Source organism: Parus major, chromosome Z (assembly GCF_001522545.3).
Source record: "Parus major isolate Abel chromosome Z, Parus_major1.1, whole genome shotgun sequence".
Classification (NCBI taxonomy): Eukaryota; Metazoa; Chordata; class Aves; order Passeriformes; family Paridae; genus Parus; species Parus major.
The window spans coordinates 7,242,133-7,253,051 of NC_031799.1; the positions used below are offsets into that span (position 1 = coordinate 7,242,133).

The 10,919-nt window shown below is 46.3% G+C and overlaps 1 protein-coding gene and 1 long non-coding RNA gene across 6 annotated transcripts in view; one reads left to right on the forward strand and one right to left on the reverse strand.

Annotated features, from left to right (window-relative positions):
- Positions 1 to 3,179, reverse strand: part of UBAP2 (ubiquitin associated protein 2) — a 90,536-nt gene extending 87,357 nt beyond the window's left edge. For 3 of the 5 annotated variants that reach the window (XM_015653253.3, XM_033520337.1, XM_033520336.1), the window contains exon 1: positions 3,095 to 3,179. The gene's annotated coding sequence lies outside the window, so the exon portion shown is untranslated. The remainder of the gene's footprint in view (positions 1 to 3,094) is intronic. The other 2 variants (XM_015653255.3, XM_015653254.3) reach the window with 1 other exon arrangement.
- A 1,063-nt stretch (positions 3,180 to 4,242) lies between these two features.
- On the forward strand, positions 4,243 to 10,837 carry LOC107216455. The gene is made up of 3 exons (XR_004500403.1): positions 4,243 to 4,809; positions 8,132 to 8,247; positions 10,755 to 10,837. It is a non-coding gene; the product is annotated as an uncharacterized LOC107216455 (long non-coding RNA).
- The last annotated feature ends 82 nt before the right edge of the window (positions 10,838 to 10,919 follow it).

Genomic DNA, 10,919 nt, shown 5'->3' on the forward strand with positions numbered 1-10,919 from the left:
AAAGCAGGCTGAGCAAGCCATGAGATCTTCAGCATCAGACCATACCACCTCAAAACTGCCTGTCTGCAGTCCCTATTTTCTCCTTGAAGCATTGAGAAGTAATGAGAAGGGCTGAGGGTACCACACCTGTGGAATGAACAGCCTTGCAGGAGCCCCAGGCGGATGAGGAGTTCCAACAGACTCCCAGTACAGATGGCCAAAATCAAAGAGTGTGGACTTTCATGTTAGAGCAAAACAGACAAACCCTTTGTACAGTTTTTGTAAAATATGAACCTGAAGTAATTGCAAAGGAGGCATTTCACAACCTTTCATCCCAGCTCTCACTTTAATGAATGCAACCTGTTTAGGGAAGTTATATGAAAAACAGCGCAAGTCGAAACTAGGTCTTCTCTGAAAAGCACAGAGGACCCAATGGGCTACAAATAAACAGATTGTATCAGAAATAACCCTAAAATTCACCAAATGCTCTAGTAGAATAACAACACTGCAGTGGATATTAGTTTTATTTCCACTAGCACCTTCCATTCAATAATTCTGACGTCTACAAATACAACACGGTTTCTTTAATCTGTATTTTACAAAGGGGACAAGTCACTTGGTTTCCCTTTCAGGAAGGTCATACAAAGCTGTGGCAAAGCACTGAACATGGGTCTTCATAGTCCTGCCCATGTGCTTCCACCAAATAAGAAACAGAGATAAATGAAAAGATTCACAAGAGATCCAAAGTTTTACTCCTAGTCTTTCATGAAGTACCTATTCTAAGTACTGATACTAAATGTGACTGAAACTACAAGTAAACATAAATAATACAACATACTAAGACTCTCAGTACTGATTATTAATAGAGCATTAACAGTATATGACACATACACTTTTCAAGCACTGTTCATCAGCATGTTACTCTGCTGTGACCAATACCAATAGGACAACACCATCAACAAACATGAAGCATACCAAAAAATGGCATTTTACAAGGAAATCATCATCTAAAATAAAAGTTCATGGAAGAAATAGAGAGCATCAACAACCTACTTCTAGGTTCTAGAACTACAACTTCAAAAAAATGGAAGAGCCAAACAACAAAAAAAAAAGTTTAAAAATAACAGCTTCTGGTAGCAAACAAGATTATTTGTTTGGTTTTCCCCCTAGCTTCCTTAGATTTTAGTGGTGACTCTGTAGTTTCCACAACCCCTCAAATGATCAAACCCTTTTGCAAGTCATGGCACCAGGAGCTTTATGGAGGACGGGCCAAAATAACTGAGCAGTCAAAATTTCAGAAATGTCATTTTTTTACTATAGATAGTTTTCAAAATCAACACACTGATAAAACTACAACTAGAACAAAGTAGAACAGAGCTTGTTCAATTCCCACTCCTCCCCACCTCCAAATTATTGAGGTTATAAACACAGAAGCCACCTCATTTTCAAGAGTCACAAAACATCATTAATCCTACAAAGTGGTTTGGCTTTGCTTGCTTTCAAGTTACCTAGCGTAAGGTTAAAAATAAATTCTTTAAACAAGTTAGGTCAAACCCCACAGAGAGACTGGGTCCAGGTATAAATTCTGAGTCAGACAGGTAGGAATCCAAACCCAGATTCCATTAGAGAACATAATACAACCAAAGGAATTGCTGAAAGGGCCTGGTAAATATTAAGGAAGCAAAAGCCAGGAGGCTGAGTCGCTGCCATTTTTTGTGAAGGGCTCTGTTTCAACGGCAAGTACTGCTCCCCCTCCCTTCATTTCCCTCACATGCAGCTCCAATTTCTCTACTTGGAAAAAAACAGCTGCTCTCAAGACAGGACAGCCCCTCCATTCCCCTCCCACAGCCTTCCTTCACACAGCTATGTAGCAAACCCCAAGCTTCTGCTCCACAAAACATCCCGTTCCTCTGAACACAACCAAGGGTGCTCATCCACACTCCTGGTGCTAACATGCTTACAAGAGAGAAGCTTCAAACCAGTCCACCCTGCTCCCAGGTGGCACTCAATAGCGCTGCAGACATTCCAGCACAAGCTTTTAAACCTATTGCACATCAGAGGGTTCAGACCCTTGCCATAAGACGCAAAACATGCACCAGGTCCTTTCTACATCCGGCTTCTTGCACGGGAATGCCTACCACTTCACTTTGCTGCTGCAATTTTCTTCAGCAACAGGAGAAAACGCAGAAGAGCTTCTTTTTGTTGTTTTTAAAGGCAAGATAAGTCAGACCAATAGCAAAACCCTGCTGTGACATCCTGTTCCAAGCAACCATGCACAGTCGATGGAAAGGAAAGACTAAGGTAGAGAAGGTTAACAGAGGGAATGGTTCATTCATTGTCATGTCCTCAAGTAACCCACTGTAGCTGCTGAGATCTTATTGTCTGTAGCTGTGACCTCCCCAGCACCAGCGAGGGAATACCCGGGAACGGGATGAGCAACCACAACATGGAAGTAGAGCCCTGTGTAAGTCATGGATCAATACTTCATCATCCACTTGTTCACTTCTCGAACAGCCACGTCCCCTCTGGCCTGACTCCTGCCGGCAGCCCCACTCCTCATCTGCAGGGTCCAGGTGGTCCCGCTTTCCTCACACCCCCCCGAGCTAGAGGCACCAACCCGCCAGAGGGAAACCCCCGGTGAAGGAGACGAGCACCTACAATACGAGATTAAACCCTTCCTCGAAGGCGGACGGGGTGCAGGACCCCCTCCCGCGGCTGTCAGGGGCTGCAGAGAGAACCCACCTCTCCCGGGGCCAAGCGGGTTCCCCCTCCCCAGCCAGGTGGGCGCTACCCGCACCCGCGGCCCTGCTGAGCGGGAGAGGAGGGGGGCGGAGGGGGGAAAAGGCGATCTAGGCCAGGGCGAAGCTTCCCTGGGGCGGCCGCTACGGAAAGTAGGGCAAAGCCGCGTCCCCCCGCAACCCGTCGGCGGGCGGCCCGGGGCTGGGCGGCCCGGGCGGACACCGACCGACCCGCGGACCGACGGACCGCCGGCCGGACAAAGCGCGGCCGGGCCCGCGGGGCCTCGGGGGTGGGCGAGGGGGGAGCGGCCGCGCGCAGGGACCGTTGGCCGGGGGCGGGTGAGAGGGGCCCCGCGCGCCCCCCGCGCGCGCGGTACCTGCCCAGTGCGCTCACAAAGCGGCGGCGGCGGCGCCCGCGACCGTCACGTGACCTCCCCCTTCCTCCTCCTTCTCCTCCACGCGCGCGCGGCGTCGTTTCCCCCCCCAACGTGACGTGACGTGACGCGACGCGCTCCAGCGCAGCCCCTCCCCGCGCCCCTCACGCACCTCCAGCGCGCGCCCATTCACCGGCGCCTTCTTCCGCCTCTGCCTCCCGCCCCCTCCCGGTGACCACGTGAGCAGCGCGCGCAGAGGGAAAGCCCGCCCCTTCCTTTCGCCTTCACATGACCGGGACCCCACCCCGCACGCGGCGCGCGCGGGGCGGGGGAAGGGGTGGGCCAGCGGAGCCCCGCCCGCGAGCCTGTGAGGGAGCGAGCCTGTGAGGGAGCGAGCCTGTGAGGGAGCGAGCCTGTGAGGGAGCGAGCCTGTGAGGGAGCGAGCCTGTGAGGGAGCGAGCCTGTGAGGTTTCCCGTCTCGGGGACCGTGTGAGGGTTCTCCCCAGGGACCCCGGTAAAAGACACCCAAAAGTGCCCCTGGAGGGGTCGCGAGAGTTACCAGACGAGTGGTCTCGAGGAACGCCCCGAGAGACCCCATGAGAGCCCATGCGAGGATTCCTGTGAGGACGCGTGAGGGACCCCCGAGGGCTACCATGACCGGGCCCTTTGAGGGACCCCCATGGCTTAGGAACAGGGCATTTTGGAACCAGTTCTGCACTTACAGTAATGTAATCGTCTCCTCTTGCAAGGCTGGACACAGGGAGGCACCCTGTTGACAAGGAGAAATCCAGGACAAAAAATAGCTGCACTACAAGAGGAGAAACTCAAAGCGTGGTGGGGATTCTCCCTGGGAGAACAGGGAGGGGTTGGCACAGTAGAAATATATTAGAGAACTTGGTGCAGCTTCTGGCAGCCTAAACTCAGTGATGACGGGACAGATGGCAAGAAAGGATAGTCAATACAACTTGACTCCCTGAGATGAGGAGTTTTAAGTTGTGGGTCAGGAGGAGAAAAAAAAAAAAAAAAGAAAAGAAAACATTTCTTCCATTTAGGCTTTTTCCTGCTGTGCATTTTTTCCATTGTGTACAGCTTTTAAGTTGTGGGTCAGGAGGAGAAAAAAAAAAAAAAAAGAAAAGAAAACATTTCTTCCATTTAGGCTTTTTCCTGCTGTGCATTTTTTCCATTGTGTACAGCACCTCTGGTTGCCCAAAATGCAGTGGTCCTTACCCTTTGGGTATCATTGCAAGGCATGTTAAAGCTAGGCTTACTTAGCCTGTGTGGAAGTTGGTCCCTGCTTGGTGCTGAGCAGTCAGGGCTGGTGAAGGTGATAGTCAGAGTGTTCAGCTCCTGGTGCCACCAGTGATGATGTCCCATGGTCCTTGACCTTTGCTATGGTCTGATATCCTCTACTGTTGTTTGCTCATCCCCTATCCCTTGAACACATATTCTCCATGTAAGCAGAAAGGGCATAAAATCTGATTTTACCCTAAACAGTATCTGAAAATTAACTGCTGTTTTTCATGCTTCTGCCTTTTCTGTGTAGAGCAGATAGATTTAGCCAGTCTGCATCCTTGACAGCTACTGCATAGGTGGACAGGAACTACAACAGATCCTGCTGCTGAGGAGCTGCAAGATCTCCCTGTTCCCATTTTTTCTTGGTAAAATAGAGGATCCTTTGAACAAAATTGAAATTCAGACCAAACACAAAAAGTGCACAGGTATTGTTGATTTTCTTGATGCAGCTGTTGATATTTTATTTTATTACTATTGCAGGGGGACAGTTAATACATTTGTAAACAAAGTTTCACAAGCTTTGTGACAAACATGTCTGCAGCTCCATAATCTGTGTGGATTTAATCAGTATTATTAGTATTCTTCCATCATGGGTTGGCAATCCTTTGATAATCAAGATGCAAATTTGATGTGCAGCATGAAACAACAAAGGCTGAGAGCTCTTGAGATGCTGTTGTCAGATGGTATAGTGCCAGCTGGAATGTGTCTCTGAAAATTGCACAGAATCCAGCCTGAGAGTGTCACACTGTATTAGGAGCGGCGACAGTGACGACATAGACTCTCAGCTTAGTGGCAAAGAGAGAGAACATTTTATCCTTGCAGATCTTCTTTTATAGACAGTTCCAAGAAGGTCCGAAAAGGTAAAACTCTGATTGGTCGTCAAACTAACACATCACCATCATTGGACAGTGGGGCTCACCGCCCCTCGACTTTCTCTTGCAAGAAAACAAGGAACAGAAAAACAGCACCTGCAAGGCTGTGTTCTGTCTCTGAGGATTGTTTTAATTCCTCCCCATGATTTCTCAGGCCACTTTCTCAGGCAAGCCTGAGAAAGCTATGCGGCCTGCAATTTCCACCAGCACCGTGCTCTCTGTTTCAGAGTTAGCATCCACACTCAAGCTAGTGCCTGAAGCCTAAAAATCTCTTATTGACCACTGTCAGTTCCTACACAAGAGCATTTTGAATGGGAGAAAACTAAGCAAGCATACCAGGACCAAAGTGTTGTAGACTGTTTCTGCTGTACATGGAGTAAATATAAATGAAAAGATGGCATATTACATGGCAAAGCTTTCAGAGGAGACCTAAAGGAATAAAATGGTGGAGGCTTAGGAACAAAGACCCTCACTCCAAATACTGATTAGGGGCAATTTCTTCACTGAAAGGTAGTGAAGCATTTGAATGGACTGCTCAGGGAGATGGTAGAAGTGTTCTTTCAAATGACTGGATGTGATACTTAGTGCTCTGTTCTAATTGCCAAGTTGCTGATCAATCACAGAATGGACTCACTTTCAGGTGTCTTTTCCAACCTAAATGATCCTGTGATTCAGTACATCAGACTTGGAGAGAAGACCCTGCATTGAACACTGCAAAGGTTTGACCAGGCCTGGCAGGCAAATTCTACCTACTGCCTTTGTCACGATTCTGTTGTTACAAAGATTTGCAACCTCTTTGGTTTTCCAGCCAGTAAAAAACCAATTTGCTGCAGGTGCAAATCCAGATAGGCTATTTCAGCTTACTGCAGGATGGCTTTTCTCAGTCACTTTCTTCAGATTTCTGAAATGGGCTGCAGTTAATATACCACAGGCAGGACACCACTGTTCTGGTGCTTTGGCATTCTCCTTGACTTTAACAGTTGTGAGAGGAAAACTGCTTGTGTTAAGAATATCACCCTGTTCCTAGTTCAGGAGTTCTACTTCTGTGTTGCAGTAAAACCGTGTCTTCTTAACAAACTCAAGGTGGTACTATCTTCCCTGTTCCTCATGCTCTATCCCACTTTCCACACTACCAACCCTTCCCCCCATCAGGCTCATTGGACAATTGATCTGACTGAGCTGAAGTTCAGAGCAGTTTTTTGCTATTTATTCTGAAGTTTTTATTTTCTTTGTGCCCTGTTTTTTCTTTTTTACATCACTTGATCTAATAAAATATGGCTCTTCACTGCAAACTGGCCTCACAGCCCTGACCCTGATGACACCTCTTCAACAGCACTACATTTTCTAAAATACATTGCACTAGCTTCAGAGAGTCAACATAATCCAGGTACACAAGCTCTGCAAGGGTAAGGCTCAATATAAAGACACCTATCTTAACTTTCAGCTTTGAGTTGAGTTTGCAGAGAATTTGTGTAGAAGCCCAGAAGATAATGGGGCTAATCTCAAATACTGATAGCCATGTGGCTGTGGAGCCAACCAAGGATTGTTGGTAGTAACAGCCAAGGATTGTTAGTAATAGCACACTGGGAGAGTGAACAGAATGTGGCTGGAGAAGGGGCCACATGGAAGTAGAGCAGCACATTCTGGGACACACATCCTTGTCCTGGCTCCTGGAGATAAGTACAACACAACACAGCACAAGTGTAGGAATGAGGTCAAGAATCAGGCATGGGCTGTAGGAGGATACGGAGACAACCAAATATCCTGAAGCCTCCAACCCATTTCCACAGTAACTAAATTACACAGAAAGGAAGAAATTTACCTCCAGTGCAGGGAAACTCATCTATAAAAAGGTAACCCCACAAAGCCCAGGACCCTGTGTGTGTATCCCAGCACCCTGCACACCCCATCAGCTGCATCAATGATGGAGGCAGGACCGCTGATCTCTCTCTCTCTCTCTTTGTCCCTTCCCTTCTCCTCCTCTTTAATACGTGTCTCTTTCTCTCTTCCCTTTGACCTCCCTCCTTTATCCTAAACCCACTGCCATGTGCTTATAGGACGTCAGAGATCAACATAACAGTTTCCAGGCAGAGTGTATAATTTGCTAATAGAACTCTGTAAGAGATTTTGTGTGCCCTCCTGCTGTTTCTCTTGTCCACAAGCATCTGTGAACCTTAGGTGCTCCCTTCTCCTGAAGGGTGGGATGCCACAACATGGAATTCTTCCTAGGTATAATGGAACCACTGAAAATTTTGGTGGCAAAGAGGAGTTCTCTCAAGAGACCTGTTACAAGAATTTGATAAAAAGAGAGGTTATCTTTGGGCATACCTGGGGTTGGTGCTGCATTTAGATATGGGGTTAAAGTTGTGAGAATACTGCCAAGAAATGGGACCTGATGTGTTAGATTGTGTTGCTATGCCTGCACAACCAGAGCTTCCACGACAATTGTACTTGAAAGGGTTGCCATTTACATGATGGAAGCAAGCCCTTCTGCTAGAGATACTGTTCCCAATGGTGAAGGCAGGAAGGATAATTATGTCATTGTGTCCAGACTTCATAAAGCCCAGGCCATTAAATTCCTAACATCCATGGGCTGCGTTAGTCCATCAGGTCTCAGCATCATCCTTGGAATTTGTGTTGGGCTGCTTGATCATTCTTTAGAGTGGGTGCGTGCCTGGAGATGTCCCTCTTCTCCAGGTGATCCCTGCAGACCTTATTTCAAGTTCTCTCACCTTGTAGTTTGACTGTATGAAAAAGGTGATGCATTTCATGTGACCAGAATCTGAAACTGTTCTGCACAACCACTTTAACCCTACTGTTATTTTCCATTCTTTCAACCTTTTTCAGAAAATATTTTACCTGTATTTATTTCCAGGTTGAGACAGTTACACATATCTAAACTTGATACTGATCCTGCAGAGCCTTGCTTAAACACCTGTTTCAGAAGGGTGCTGGCAGGGGTCAACTTGTGTAGAGCACGCTCTTTTAATGGTGAGTGCTGAGTTTGTTGTCATATTCCCTGATTCGATTCTTTGATGTGCCTACCCACAGTTACCTCTACCAGACAAACTGTTTCTAAGAATTAAACAGGCTGTTGTTAAACAGAATTGTTTTCCATACAACACCATTGTTTGGCATTAGCTGTGTATTTAGCCTTGAATTATCTAGTTAGTCCTCTATCAATTTTCCATTATTTTGTCTGTGACATCAGAGAAAGTAGTCTGCAGATGCCTGGTTGTTTTGTCTCCCACTCTAACAATGTCATGCTTCCTGCATGTTAAAATTCCCTAAGATTAAATTATCTCCAAGAAGCCAGAAGTTTCCTTGGCCAGCTCTTAAAGAACTTGGTGAGGCAGAGTTGCAGTAGATGATCACTGAAGGTCTTTTAAACATCCTTGCACACATCCTTATTGCACTCTGCCTCTTGCAGCACTTACAGACTATCTGCCTTTATCAGCTGGATTTTAACAAGGCTAGTGGAATCACAACCTTCCCATATTCCAGATAATATAAAGATTCCTGTAATGAATGGTAACAAACTAGTACTGTTGTTAAGTGGAAGCTGGATTTGCACCATTTGCTGTTTTCTCCCAAACTTCATCTTAGGATAAATTACTAGTATTTTTATTCTGTGATACATTTTAGGAAAATGTTTTGAATAGTGTGTCCAAGGATATTTGCCAACTCTGGCTAAATGTCAGCCATCTGTTTTCAGTTTTAAAAGGGCTGTTTGTTGATGCAGCAACTGGCAATGGCAAGAAAAAAGCAGTGAGCTTGGGACACCCCAGGAAACTGCAGGCTGGTGAGCCTCCACCCAGCCCTGCAAAGATGATAGTACTGAAAAGTCTGAAACATTGAGGACAAGAAGGTGACTGGAATCCATACATCCCCAGTATGGACAGGACTGAGCAAGTCATGTCAGGCTGACCTGCCCACCTTCTGTGATGAAATTACTGCCTTGATAAACGAAGGGAGAGGAGAGGGATGTTTCTCAGTTTGGCCATAGCTTTCAGTGGTGTTTTCTAAAAGAAACTCATAAACAAACTGAAGGACTACAGACTGGATTTATAGACATGGAGTCAGACTGAGAACTGCAGAGCTTCTGGGTTCAAGGGTTTGAGATCACTGGCAGAAAGTCCAGCTTGAGTCTAGCTACTGGTGTTGTGACCTAGGTCCCAGACCGGGACCAACACACATTCAAGCTCCATATGTTTCCTGTCTCTTTAAGCAACAAGTTGAGCAGCCCAAAGCACAGGACTAAAAGCTTTCCACAAAACCTAATAAATTCCAAGTGTAACAGCAACGGCCTACAAAGTAACAGGGACAATAGGGTTTTTTAGACAAAGCCTATTTATTCTGATAAAAAGCTGAAGCTGGCTCTCTGCAATTAACAGGAAAAAGCTCCTATAAATACAAATGGCAAGACATCATGACTCCTAGAATTTATTTCCTACATGAAGTGGTGTAATCAGGTGGCAAAATCATAAATTATTCTAACTTAATAGTGGTCTGCTGGTATCCTCCCTGGCCAGCTGCAGTATGGTGTCCAGCAACCCTCACCAGCAGGACACAGGCTGCCACCATAGCACATGAAGTCAATCTTGTTGTCTTAGTACTGACCAACTTTTCCTCACCCTTTTGGCTCCAAGATCTTTCTTGGGGCTCAGATACATGGGGAAATCAGCTAAAATTCCTCCCTGGGTGAAAACTAGCCTACAACACTGCAGTTATATGGGGTGGAGTTTTACAGCAACAGTGTCAATCTGTCTCCCCAAAGACAACCTTCAGTCACATTTGTCTAAAATCTGTAAAATTTCTGTTGTAGCTGAGTCTGTGTGCTTCACATTCAGCATGCATCAGGCATTGCAGTCGGTTTGTAGAGATAAGAAACTCCCAGGACAGGAAAACTTTTGACAACACAAGGGAAGAAAACCCACAGGCACTGATTACACAGGTTATAATTCTTTCTGCTGACACTTCAGCATCCCTGGAACATGACCCTCACTCTGTTTATGTCTTTGGCACGAATAGTTCAAGCAATGTCTAGCTGACCTTTTGATTGCAGCTCTGCACTTGAGGCCTGTAGCTTCTCTCTCACCTCTTCCAGCTCATGGTACACTTCTTTGAAGAGGAAAGAGTAAGACCCCCTGTGCATGGCAGTATTTTGGAGCAGCTGACCCATAGCTCCCAAAGCAATGTTGGCCACATGGTCCCTTGAGCCTTTTAGGGGGCTGAAGCGCTCTTGATGTTTGTTCCTCCAGAGGCTTGAGAGGGACTGAGGAAGGTGGGAGACTAAGCACAGAGATTCTTGTTTTCTAATACACTGTGAATTTTCTCACTTTTAATCTCTCAAAAATGGACCACCTCTTGCCTATTCAAGCAATGTCCTGGCATCTCAAGCATTCAAGCAATGTCCTGGCATCTCTTTATTTATTAATTCATTTACTGGAAAGCATCTTGTATTTGAAAGTGTATCCTGATCTTCCATTCACATACAGGATGAGTACAGCTATGGCTAGGAAGAACAAACAGAACAGTGTGAAACCGTTCTGAGTCCTGTCCTGGTTTGGCTTCCTCCTTGAACAACAGTGGTGCCACCAGCTGGCAAGAGCTGAGGCCTTAAGTCACAGAGATCAGAAACAAAATACACCCAAGAAGGGAAG